Here is a 14,169-nt window from a genome sequence, read left to right as displayed (position 1 = left end):
ATCTAGGGGTATATAAACACTTCTAAGTGATAGCAAACCCTCTCCCCTTTCCCCGAGAACCCCGGTGAAAAAAGCCTTTTTTGGACATGCAAAAGCTCTCGGGCGCATTTTGCTTTTTATATATAAAGATTATACTGGACCACCGATCCAACATATTCCTCAAGACAAGATTGGTAAAATACTCTTGAACTCTATATCAAATAAAAGGGACCAGTTTTCCCAAATCACCGTTACAGCTACTTGTAACTCTGGAAACGAAGAATTAAGTTGCAATTTGTTCGGCAATGTACTAGATTCGTCATTATTATGCAGTTTCAATTTAATTTAATTTTGAAATTTGTTTACTAAATTTTTTTTTCATATATAATTTAGAAAGCAAGATATTCATATTTTTAACTTTTTTATGTGTATTTGTGAACAGAACCCAAATATAAAGTTTCAAATACCCTATATATTAACTTGTAGACCAAAAACTGACGGGAGTTTGGTAGGCAAAATTTTTTTAAAAAATATACATATGCATATATGTATATCTATAGAAAGGGGTTTGTGTTTACTATAATCTTTTTACGTAAATATTACGCAAGTATAAATCATGTAGAATAGCTGCATGAATATAATTGTATGTAATAGTTAACTAAAGATGATCATCTATAAATATAAAAGTGAAAATGTGTGTGTGCGTGTATGCATTTTCGTGTATGTCCAAGAAAGGCTTTCTTCCAAGAACTGATCGGTCGCCTCACAACTTAAAATTTTTTATATCACGCCTAAATGATAATATCTACGAGTTAACACCGGGGTCGCCTGTCTATTTAATTTGCCCGACTTTCAAAAGATAAATATTCAACAATTTTCGATCGCCGCATGTGCATTAAGCTTTTGTGTATAAAATAAGAAGCGAACAGACTCTTGGTAAATAAAACACTGTCGCGCACTCAAAGTTGACGTCATTAACTCGTCAAAAAAACGGGCATTTTTTTTTTTTTTTTTTAAACAAATACTCAAGACACCTGACCAATGATTTTTCTTTTCATTTACCTAAAAACACACACACCTACAAACACCCGGGCAACATTTATGCGAATGAGTAGTTTCCATGATTGGGAAACGCAGGTTACAATTTCTTTTTACACTCTAACAGAACGTTCAAACATTGCCCCTCCCCCCCCAAAATGAAAAAAAAAATCGCAAGAAGAACAAACAGGAATTAACCCTGCTGTTCAAGAAAAAAAATTCTGCCCTAATATACTAATATGTCAAAAAAAATATATATATTGTTACGTTTCTGTTCAGGGATCAAGCAACACATTAAATGAAATTAAAAAAATAATAAAACTCAGAGTTAAAATAAAGAAATATTTATTTTAACATATAACAAAACATACAGATATTATTTACAAGTAAATACATTTCTTAGTACAACTGCTTCTAGCTTTGAAAGCGATCATATGATCTTTAACGTTGACGGTGAAAGGGAGATTAGAACTATTAGCTTCAAATCAAATCTTTTATGTATCGGTAAATATAAATATGAGAATATTAAAATATAGTTCTCTAGTCAGTGAGAAAATATACAAAAATCTTTGTATTTACCAAAATTCCAGTTTCTTCAAATAGTGCGGTGGTTGGTCTTTAAGAAGTTTCCTTCAGTTGGATTTTCATCCTAGAAACATTACCGGAGTTCTTAACAGCAAGTTGGCAACTTAGCAAATTAACAACTAATGCAGCTGCTAGTGCAGCATCCTTATGTAGGTTGTTGCATGGAATTTTTTTGATTATTCCAGATTATTCCAAAATCGCTGTAAATAGAATATTTTAATGTTCTATTCACTTTTATAAAGAAAATGGGATGCCATAACACTTTTTATAAGGAAAATGCCACCTCCTAACAGTATACATGTATAAAAGTGACCTTGCGGGTTTTTAATTTAGATAACATCCCCTTCCTTCAACCTATCTCCTGTTTCCAGTTTGGAAACGAGTTGGTCTATGCCTTTTACCCTGATGTGGTACCTGTACAATGTGCCGGCCAGCGCCGTGGAGGATGAGATATCATCCTTCAGGGTCACGTTGTACAGGTAGACTGCTTCACACTGTGCAGCTCGTCATGGCTGCGATGGTCTTGACAGTCCGGTGGTTCCGCTCAATGACCCCATTTATGCTTGGTACGTGGGCACACCAGAATTGTAGGCATACTCCCCAGCCATGGGCAAACTTTGGATTGCTCACTGGTGAATGCAGTGTCATTGTTGGTTAGTATCATTGTTGGGGGGGCCTCGTTCAAAGAAAATACTATTTAATTGACGGATGATGGCAGCTGTATCTTCCTGGTGCAGTAGCAGTCATATTGCAAACCTGGATGGCCGCAGTTAATGAGTTGGGGAAATCCTTGCTATTATTGTAATATCTATCGCCAGCCGGCTTCAGTGGTACCTCACCTTCAGTTTCCCTTTCTCCCAGCAAACGGGTGCTAGGTTGATGGATTGGGCCTTCTGCACTCCTGAATCAACCAACTTAGAGAAATATAAGGTCCGTTTGACCCCAGGATGCCCGCTTTGGTGGTGGACTTCTTTGATTCGATGAAATCGAATAGGGCTCACGGACGTGGTGCAGAAAAGTTGTACAGGCTCAATGGCTCTCTTAGTGGCATCAAGTCATCTTTGGGGTACTCTTGTCAAACACTCTGCCTTGTTCAGGCTGAATTTGACCAGAGACACCTCCATTGGCAGCGTGTATTCTTGTACCAGCCTCACAATTGTGTCAAGCTGCCGTCGGATGAGCATGTTGCTCATGGCTTTGGTTCACACCCTGGCCCTCCCGGTAAGGGTATCTGATATCCATTTGTGGACGCAGGCAGAATCGGTGAACCGTCCCAGGATAGTCGATTTCCACAGGATTACCAAGTTTAACCCCTTGATGACAGCATCGAGCTCTGTCAGGTTTATATGCTGGGAGTCCTTTTCTGGTGGTAGCCAGCAAGCATCCTCCAACACAGCCCCATCATGGACTAGCAACACGCCAGTGTCAAGAGAGCTTGCATCAACCCGCACACTGAGATCTCAGCCATTGACACACCATTTGCCCCACACTAAGTCTTCCTTGTGCACCTTGGTAAGGAGCTCCCTGACCATTGTGTTGAGAGGGACATCATGAACTTCTTCATCCCACCTAACGGTAACATTGAATGCTCTCCGCTTGATGAACGTCATTGGAACACGAAACCAACCGCCCACAGGGAGGTGCCCAATTAACTTTCCACACAGAGAATATATGCTTCACCAGGTAGCAATGTGGGGCATGTTCAGTACCTTGTTTCCAACATAGGACATCATTCTCTTTCCAAACTTGCAGACCAAGCATCCGTGCACCATCCTGTAACTTTTCCGGTTCCTTGCTGAGGAGGCCAAAGTTGCAGAGAGGCTCCTTCACGCGCACCACAGTCATAATTCCCTTGTCCACGTACACATCATCATTAATATGCAGATGTTGCCTGCTGTACGTGCTCATTCTTAGCCAGAACGGCATCAACAATCATCTGCATAATCGATGGCGCCACATTAAGTCCAAATCCATGCGGATTAAACCATACCTTTTCCCCTTAATAAGTACAGTTTGGTAGGGCCACAGTACGCACACTTGAAGAGAGGCCTTGTGAAGGTCTAACACAGATACATTAAATCCCATTTGCCGCCATTCTCTCAATTTCTCGATGCATACGTCCATGCGAGCTGTAAAAGGGTTCACAGGTTCAGTTCCCAATAGTCAAGCACCGGCCCACCTTCTGCTTGTTTTGCTGCATAATCGCCATTAGTGGGATCAGGCACCTTGGGGACCCAATTCCTTCTTGAAATAAGGAAGTAGCCACCCGTTATTGATCTGAGTCTGTAGTTCCTTGTCGTATTCTGCATGGGCTCCAGGGGAAATCTTATATTCCAGCACTCTATTGTACAACTTCTCTGGCGGTTGCTCCTTTGACCATTTCCAGGATACTGTCTAGGAATTCATACACTAGTCAAATTCCGCACAAAAGTCAGGCAATTCCAGCTCCATGGCTGCGCCCAGAGCGAGACCTGCTTCGGTGAACAATGCCCTACCTCATCGCGAATACGGACGCCACCTAATTCTTTGATAGCGTCCATTCCTAGGCGCAGGTCGTAACCAAGCAGCTCACCGTCTATAACCAGGGCTCACACGACTACTGAGGGCCCATCACCGATACACAGATGATGCTTACTCCACAAGAGCTTAGTGAGCCCCCGCCAACCATCAACACCCTCATCTCATTCCACGTATCACAGCATGCCTTGTGCATTCCACGTATCACAGCATGCCTTGTGCACAAGAGTTTGCGTGCAGCCGGTGTCTACAAGCACAAAGCGCTCACACCCATTGATATGTATACTCATCGCCGGTAGCGGCGATCTGGGGAGAAGATTAGCGCTATAACTTACTACCCTTGCCCATTTCCCGGACACCTTCTTGCTACGTAACCTAACTTGTTGCATCGGTAGCAACACGCATCTCCATATCCCTCTGTCAGGCGCGTCCCTCACACCACTTTGACAGTCTCTGGAAAAATGGTTTGGCCTGCTACATTTATAACACTTCTGTTGTTGGTGCGGATGCTTCTGCAGCTGCCGAAACCAGCGCTGCATTGTCTTTTAGAATATTCCGAGCTTAATGAGCCTTGATGATGCTCACAGCAGTCAGTTGGCGTTGTCTGGGAGTCCGCCCAGAAATGCGAATCCTAATATTTGGTCGATTGTTCCACCAAACAGCGTGGCAAATTTCCTTAAATCGGTCAGGTACACATCCACCATCTTGTTTGACACATTAGTGCATAAGGCACATCTGATTGAGTGTAACTAAAATAGTTTGTTTTGTTTTTTTAATTCTAGTATCTTCCTTTTTAAGGTTTAATATTAATAATTTTTGGTAAAATAATTTTCCGGGTAAACATTTTGTTGAATATTTTTCTTTTGAGGCAGAAATCTTTTTTCAAGAAAATACCTAACTTTTTAGAATTATATTTATCAACAACATTAATAGCAACAAAAATAATAAAATGATATTAATTAATAAAACATGCTCAGAATAACTTGAAAAGTATCATCACATAACAATATTTGTTTTATTATTCAATAATACAAGAATTTTTTATCCCTTTTTATTTTTTGTTTCGTAATAACACAAGATGTGTTAAAAAATAAAGTAATTTTTTTAAATAAATATATTGTTTCGCTTTTCGTGTTTTGACTTCGTTCTATTCAGTTGCGTTATATAATCAACCGTATCCACTCTGATAGTTTGATTTTTGCCGGACACTGATCTTAGACATTACTTTAAAAAATATACAAATTTATTTTCTTTTGGAGGGGGAGACTATTTTTAAAACTATATCTACTTCAGTATTTTCTTTAAATTTCTGTTTTTGAGCGATTATCAAGATTCCCGAGACTCTCATGTTGAGCATTTTTTTTCGTTCTAAAGTAACATTTGACACTACTTTTTTTTTAAAACTAAATAAACGTTTTAAAATAAGTTGAACCATTAAAAACTTATAAAGCTGGGTAGAAAATGAACACTTAGAAAATCGATTTTATATATTTTAAAACAACAGTAAACAAGTAAATATATTTAAAAAAAATATTAAGGGGGGTGTAGTCTCTTTTAAAAACAATACCCCCTTCAAGAACGGCCCTAAATGTGTTTTCAATCGATATGTATTCAATAATGGAGAGTTTTCCTACCTATCAAAAATGGATGAGTTTTCCTAAATTTTATGCTGTATTCAATTTATAATTAATTCTAAATATAATCTTCATTAAGCTTAACTATTTAAATTTAATACGGGCAGTGAGTAAAACTTTCTTTCATCTGAAGGTAAATTTATTTGTTTATTATTATTTGCAGCAAAGTTTAGGATCTGTTCTGAGACTACACCACCTTTTTCGTCCTCGTTTAGTGGAGGAGAAATCCTTCTTGACTTGTTTTTCTTACTAAATAAACACTTTAAAATAAGTTAAACCATTAACAACTTAGCAAGCTAGGTAGAAAAATCGATTTTGGCTCTTTTAAAACACCAGTAAATAAGTACAAATATTAAAAAAAAGTATTATGCGGTCTGTAGTTTCGTTTTTGAACTGAATAAACGCTTTAAAATAAGTTGAACCACTGACAAGTTAGTCAGTGAGGTAAAAAACGAACACTTAGAAAATCCATTTTACCTTTTTTAAAACAACAGTAATTAACTAAAAATAGTCTTAAAAATATGGGGGGGGGTAGTTTCTTTTAAAAACAAAATCTCCTTCAAGAATGATCCTAAAATATGCGTATGCATTTTTGGTACCATGCTATTTGTAAATCCTGTTTTCATGTGGAACTCAAGTTTTCACAATATCTGTTTTTTTTTATTCAATTGTAAGGTGAAAACACAGAATAGATACAAAACACCCTTTTCTCTCAATGTTAAGAATGGCTTTCAAAATAATAAAATTATTATTTCAGCACGGTACCAAAAGACGGACATATATGAATGCTACCCCTATAGCGAAATACGCATTGCCTCCGATGTTGTATGTAGTTTGACTGAGGGAGCCGTTATTATTTTTACAAGGGTGACCTAGTTTTTTATTTATTTATTTATTTATTTGGGCTTGAACTTTGCGCATTATTTTGTTATGAGTTTATCTGTGTCTGTGTGTTTTTTGTTTTTTTTTTTGTTTTTTTTTTTGCCAGAGTTTATGTAATTATTAACAGGAAAATTGGTGAAAACCAAAATGAAATCTGCGCTATTTTTAAATATTATTTTCAAGTTTAATTAAAGTTTTACGATACCCGCGTTATTTTTTATTTATTTTTATTATTATAAAAAAATTTCAAGTTCGCTTGAACTTTATGGATTCTTTCCTTATTATTGTTTTTGTATTCTTTTGTTATTGCTTTTTGATTTTTTTTTTTTTTTTTTTTTTTTTTTGCCGGACTTAACAAACAAATAAAATCAAAGCAAAACAACCCCCCCCCAAAAAAAAAAAAATTTGGTGCTTGTCATGGAATTAACAATAAAACAAAGACAGGCTCGCAACGTCTCTCCTATGGAAGAGAGGTTGCAGGGAAGAGAAAAGGGCATCCCCCACTAAGCCACGAAGTCTATTTTGTACTCTGTCAAGGCAGGATAGGCTGTTTTTAACAGCTCCTGCCCAGATGTGGCAGCAGTACTCCATCCTTGGGCGTACTTGGCTTTTATATAGATAGAGAATTGCATCAGCATTGAGATATCTTCTGGGGTGGTAGAAGGATCCTACCATTTTTCCAGCGACCTGGCCAACAGACTTGATGTACGTGTTGCATTTCAGGTCAGAAGTAAAGGTCAAGCCCAGAAGCTTATCAAAACGTGGGGCTTCCCATTTCAATTGATGCCAACTGGGGATCAGAGCATTGATGATGTAAAGATAGGAGCTTGGTTTTAGATGCATTGAAAGTAACCAGCCACCTCTTCCCCCACTGTATCATGCACTTGAAATCAGAAGAGAGAGAATCAGAGAGAACTTTATCATTTACGGCCTTTGATGTGTTGCCATAGATGGTCGTGTCATCAGCATAGATGTCAACGAATGATTTAAGTATGTGTTTTGGGAGATCATTGATGTAGATCAGGAAGAGAGTTGGGCCCAGGATGAATCTCTGAGGGACTCCAGCATTAATATTGACCCCCCCCCCAAAAAAAAAAACAGATAAAATTATTTACAAACAGCCGGGCACACAAGCAGCTTTGATTAAAACGAAAAGATAACATCAATAGTCCTAACAAATGATCAGTTAGTATACGCGCAGTTGCAGCTGGCAACTATTGTGTAAAAGTAGTATTAATAGTCACTTAGAGTGGTTTGATAGAAAGGTTAGTGTAAATAGTTAGTGGAAAATCCATAATATCCAAATCTGTAAAGTATATTTTTCTTTTTAAATCGATATTATATCAAAATATATTAAAAAAATATCTCAAATAAAGCAGAATAACATAAGCATTATTATTATCACTATTCCAAAGAAATTCGTTAAATATTTTGTGAAAAAATGTAAAACACGTTTTTTTTTATACTATACCTACGGCTTCATTCCTTATTCTCGCTCACCCCCCTCTCTCCATATCTCTCTCTCTCCATAAAAATCAATTTGCAAGCGATAAGAAAATATAAACGGCTTGAAGTCAACAATTCTAGTAGGCAGTCAGTCTGATGCTGTTAGAAATAAAGAGTAGTAGTAACAGTAATAGTTCCAACAGACATTTATTAAATGTTATGTTATGGTAGTATTAATAGTTTTCCGGTTGGAAACTCTTAAGGAATGATTTTGTAAAAAGAATTTTTTTTTTTTTTAATCAATATTCTATCAAATTATATAAAAAATATCTGAAATGAAACAGAAGAACATGGAGATTATTATTATCACTATTCCAAAGGAATTCATTAAATATTTGGCGAGGAAATTAAAAATTTGCTATTTCAAGCGGTACCTACTGCTTCATTACTCAATAGTAGTCTGCAAGTAACATTTTGTTTGTCGAGCAGTTACTTGCTTGATTAATATATTAGTAATAATATATATAAAATTGTCACGGTTTCAAAATCACCGCCTCCATTTTTCTTTGTTTCTTCACCCCCGCTGTTTCTCTTCACCTCCCCTTCCCTTAAACAAAGGATGCCATAGGCTAACTAAGCTAAGCGTATGAACAACATCTCGTTTCAGCGAACACGTTCACCTTCCCTTTCTTTCCATCCTCGATTCCTCTATGCATGTCGGAATTCAAATATATCAAGCTTAGCGTCAACAATTCAAGCAATTGACTTCTTACCAAATTAATTTAAAATGGAATCAACAAACTCCCAAGCTACTTTTGATTGCAAACATTTCGTTCTGGAATTAATTAGTCGTTTGATTGTCTTATGGGGAGTGACACCACTAACATCACACCTCCCAAATGAATACAGCCTGTTTCGTCCCAGTCAAGTTAGCTTGGCTGGCAACTCGGCCGGGGATTAGGAGGAGGCTCCTGAAATGACGACTGACGCTACCAGTCACGTCGACCAAATCCACCAGCCGAAGGATTCCCAGCAGCAGCAGCAGCGGCAGCCGTCTAAACCGCCCTTATCTGGGCTAAACAACAAGCCCTTATCAGGGCTGATAAGTTTTTCTACTAATGCGATTCACTACTGCTTGCCTCCAGAGACCCACCAGCAGCGAATTTCACTCCCAGCGATTCCAGCGGCTTCCTGCTCATTCCCGCAACCTTTCCAGCCCTTGGTGCCTCCAGCTCACTCCAGTGCCTCCAGCTCATTCTTGCAGCCCTTGGTGCTTCCAGCTCCTGCAGCTTTCCATCAACCTTGCTTGCACCTTGCTTCTCCGACCTGCAACCTCGCATGCACCTGGTTCCCTACCGACCGTTCGTTCCTTAACACTGATCCCTACGTTCTCAGTGTCGTCCGTTCCTTAACACTGACCCCTAGTTCTCAGTGTCCATGGTCCGTTCCAGATCACCTTGACGTTCAGCCGATTGTTCGAGACCCAGCGAGCAACCCTAAACCACGCAATGTCTAGAATACCTGTTCCACCCCTCTATACCTTAGCCTCTGGTGACGTGCGACCTTCCGGACAACCAGCATCCAGATCATACGATTTTTTGCTTCCTTTGCAAATAAAAGGCGAACCCTCATCTTTAACCAAACAACCTGTGCCTGTCATTCTTCTTTGTCTTTTTGCTGTTTAATTTTTGTCCATGTTTACCTTGTTAGTTGTTGGGTTGATTGTCTACGGACGACAACCAAATATATTATTAGTAATTATATATATAAAATATATTATTAATATATATAATATATTATTAACTTGTTATATATCTGAATCTTGCGAGATTCGGAATCGGGACCCCATGGTAAAAAGCCTAAAACCTTCCCCCTCGTCTACCTCGCTGACTGTTCGGATATATTGCGATTTTACGTCTATGTTATTTGTTTTCACGATACGTCTTGAATTGAATTCATTCAGGATGTATCGCAAACACAAATAACATATACGTAAAATCAAGATATATCCAAACAGTCAGCGAGGTGGACAAGCGGTAAAGGTTTAGGCTTCTTACCATGGGGGTCCTGATTTTGAATCTCGCTAGATTCAGCCACTCTGAGTCGTAGAAGAAAAAACACGTCAGTGGATAATCTATATATAAAAGCGAAAATGTGTGTATGTATGTATGTTTGCTTTTTGTGTATGTCTGCAAAAGGCTTTTTTCCAGCGGGTTCTCGAGGCCGTCGCTCATTTTTAAAACTTTTTATATCATGTCGAAATCATAATATCTACGAGTTACGAATGGGGGTCACCGGTCTATTTAATTTGCCTGACTTTGAAACGTTAAATATTCGACATTTTAGGATCGCCGCATGTTGCTTTCGTTTTTCGGTATAAAAAAAGCAAAACTCGATTCGAATCGATGGCCAGTGGTCTCTAGAAAGCGATGTAACGTTTGGTCAATGTCGGCTTACCGTCGTCATATCAGACGGTTGCTTTCATTTCAAGACGAGCCACTCCCCCTAATAATAGTTAGGTAAAAACTAGCAAAACGGATTATTAACCTCATTAAAAACTGTCTTGCAGAAAATGTTAACTGCTGAATAGTTATCGCTTACTCGTCGGCATCGTCGTTGTAACGCTCGCACAAAATGTTAACTCTACGACTTCCACTTGAGGTCATTAAGTGCGGCCACCTGTCAATTATCTTCTTACTTAAATAAATCCAAACATCTTTCAGTAACTCATTCTGGCTGGCCGAGCGGTTAACGTGTCATGTTTTTTCACATTGTATTTTCCAATTTCGCCTCAGGACTTCGGATTCGATCCTACCAACTTACCAAAACTTTTTTTTTTTTACCTCTTTCCCCCCCCCCTTTTAATTAAGAGCACACACACCTCGAAATACCTGGGCAACGCCAGGTACCCCCGCTAGTTATATTTTACAAATAATATATATACCGCTCCCCATGTGGGGGTACCAAGTTGGTTAAAAGGAAAATTATTCCCAACTCCCATTTAGGTAAAAATGCACTTTCGTAAAGAATTGAATTCATTCAAGACGTATCGCAGAAATTATTATTAGTTTGATGTGCGAGTGCATAAATATATTAATGATTACTACGACAATCTTCCTCCTCGTCACGCAGCTCAAAAATGTGCTGAACGAAGTTGTTTTATGTGTTAAAGGAAAATAAGAAAGCAAATACTTAGTAAAACTACGGTGGCCGTGGTAAGCCCCCCCCCCCCCGCTACTTCTGCCTCCTTATGAAATGAATTCAGAAGGAAATTCTTTCATTCCATTCCCATAATGACACGTTTTCTTTGTTTGTTTCTTTCTCCCCATTCTTTCTCTACTGGTTTATACGTTTTCTTTTTACTGTTTACTTTCCGTTTGGAGACGCTTTCTTTTTCTTTTTTCTTTTTTCTTTGTTTTTTTCTTTTTTTCTTTTCTTTGTTTTTTCTTTTTTTTCTTTTCTTTGTTTTTTCTTTTCTTTTTTTGTTTTTTCTTTTCTTTTTTTGTTTTTTCTTTTTTTGTTTTTTCTTTTTTTCTTTGTTTTTTTTCTTTGTTTTTTTTTCTTTGTTATTTGTTTTCTTTTTTTTCTTTGTTTTTTTTTCTTTGTTTTTTGTTTTCTTTCTTTTGTTTTTTGTTTTCTTTCTTTTGTTTTTTTTCTTTCTTTTTTTTTTTTTAATGCCAGCCATTGAGACGTTATTTATTTTAAAAAGTTTTACCAGCGTTCACATTTAATGTGAACGTTGGTAAAACTTTTTAAAATAATTTTAACGTGTGTGTGTGTGTGTGTATATATATATATATATATATATATATATATATATATATATATATATATATATATATATATAATGGGATTCGCTGCTCTTCAAGGGGAGATAATAAAAATAGAAATGTGACAACTTGATTTACATCGTTACATACACCAGCAAGTGAAATTCAGATTCTAAAGATCGGAACCGGGCCGAATCCAGACAGGAGGCATCGCACTCGGAACGTTTTCAATATCCTTTCAGATATAGGTTTAATAAATGTTCTAATAACGATAAAGCGTTGAAATACTAGCTGTTCGTGTCCGGCCGTGCCCGGGAATTTTATTTTCATTTTTTTTTTTTATTCGTTTTTAAAACCGGTCTTTTCAGTCTTTTTAAGTAGGACTATGAAAGATAAATTCAATTATTAATTGAACCAAATTGTTATAAATAATCACGTTAATGCTGTGTTCTTTTTTTATGCTGAAATTATATAAAATGCAAACGGCTCCTTATAAAAGATAGAAATGGCTAACTTGTTGTGAAAAAACGAAAATGTTTGTGTAAGAAGCTCCGTAAACTTTAAATTGTTTTAATACATGCTAAGACTTTTGAAACCAGTTTAAATACTTCCAAATTTCATTCCTATTTCAAAGGTTCGCGAAGTGATTATTATTTAAAAAAAATTTTTTTTTTTTACTATTAACAGGCTTCTTTGTTTATTTATAAAGAAAATTAAACACATTGTAATCGGTCTAATATATTGTAATTAAATTTAAAAAAAAAAAAAAAAACATAACTAGAGTTTGTTCTATACTATTACATTTGGACTCTCGATAATCCTTCAAAAATCGAAAATTAAACAAAATACCCATCCAATAAATATCCATCATCGTCGTGCGAAAATGTAATGTTCTCCCAGTATTTTTGCGTAATTTTCGATTTTGAGGCACTTATCGAGAGTCCAGATGGTTATAACAAAATCGCCATTTTTTTCCTGTTATAACTAAAGACTTCATACTACTTTTGTTTCAACGCGAATAAATGCTTTAAAATAAGTTCAAACAAAAAGTAATAAAATTTTCTGGGGAACATTTATTTGTTGCATATATATTACCCCTCCCCTTTTTTGTGTGTTAGCTATTGTGAAAATATCAGATTTAAAAAATAATAAATTTAATAAGTTATGTAGAGGTTTAGAAAAAAAAACAACAAAAAACGCGCATACGAAAAGTGGACACACAAATTTATTAATAAATAGATAAAAATTATTGGTAAAGATCCGTTCAATTTTTTTTTTAGATATATTTTAACGTTGTAATCCAATTGTTTATATATATATATATATATATATATATATATATATATATATATATATATATATATATATATATATCGCATTCCATTTTATGGTAGTGCAACTACCATTCTTTTTGTTTTTGTTTCTATTATTTGTTTTTCATTTTTTCATTTATGAATCGTTTGTTGCTTACTGTGCCCCTATTTGAATGTATATCTAAAATATTACGATAAAAATGGCAGACTGTCCACCTCGACATAACGACCCAGTCTGAAGCTTCTCCATTCAAAAATTGAACTCGACGCACCTGCACCTCCGTCGGCGCCATTCTTGCCGCTCGCCTTGTTTGAGCGTGAGTGAAGCGGAGCACACACCTCCACTCAGACATTTCACTTTTTTGGAAAAAAAAAAAAAAACGTTTTCGAAGAACGAATAATAATTGCCGTTTCAAAAGAAAGCTTAAAAAAAACAAAACAAATATAGGAAACGCGCTCAAATATTTATTTAAATAATAACTTTATATGTATAGTATGTGCATAAACAAGATTTTTAAAAAAGAAAGTAGAAAAATAGAATTATCGGGCGCTGATTCGATAATTTTTTTTTTTGGAGTTGAGTTGAGGGAAGCTGATGTTAGATTTGATTTTTATTTTGTAAATAATCTAGCCGTATTTAAAAATTAAGACCAACTTGAGCTTAAATAAGCACAATTTATTCATAAATCTATATCGTCATCTACAGACAGCTGTTTCGTTGAATCCGTGTTCCTAAACATAGCGATCGTTAAAATTTCCGAGATTACAGTTTATTATTTCTTATTTATATCATTATTATTATTCATTATGTAATAATAATCTTATATCATCACATCCTCAAGAATTACACACCTGATTATTTGGAAATAACAAGCCAAGACCAAGGTTAGTATATACGTGTGTGTGTGTGTGTGTGTGTGTGTGTGTGTCAACCGTGAACTGAACTATATTTGAACAATTAGATTTGAAATGGTATTTTTTTAATCGCAGAAAATTTCAGAATAA

The 14,169-nt window shown here is 36.2% G+C and overlaps 1 protein-coding gene across 5 annotated transcripts in view; it reads left to right on the top strand.

Annotated features, from left to right (window-relative positions):
• LOC145268816 (uncharacterized) overlaps positions 1 to 14,169 on the top strand; it is a 121,657-nt gene that overhangs the window by 31,264 nt on the left and 76,224 nt on the right. Inside the window, exon 1 of one of the 5 annotated variants that reach the window (XM_080124451.1) lies at positions 13,515 to 14,049. The exons of the other annotated variants lie outside the window; for them this stretch is intronic. The gene's annotated coding sequence lies outside the window, so the exon portion shown is untranslated. Of the gene's footprint in view, positions 1 to 13,514; positions 14,050 to 14,169 lie in introns of those variants that run through there. 5 annotated transcript variants of the gene reach the window in all.

Source organism: Euprymna scolopes, chromosome 44 (assembly GCF_053919585.1).
Source record: "Euprymna scolopes isolate OS-2025 chromosome 44, ASM5391958v1, whole genome shotgun sequence".
Taxonomy (NCBI): domain Eukaryota; kingdom Metazoa; phylum Mollusca; class Cephalopoda; order Sepiida; family Sepiolidae; genus Euprymna; species Euprymna scolopes.
Note: the sequence above shows the minus strand (reverse complement) of the source record. Positions and strands in the feature narration are given on the sequence as shown.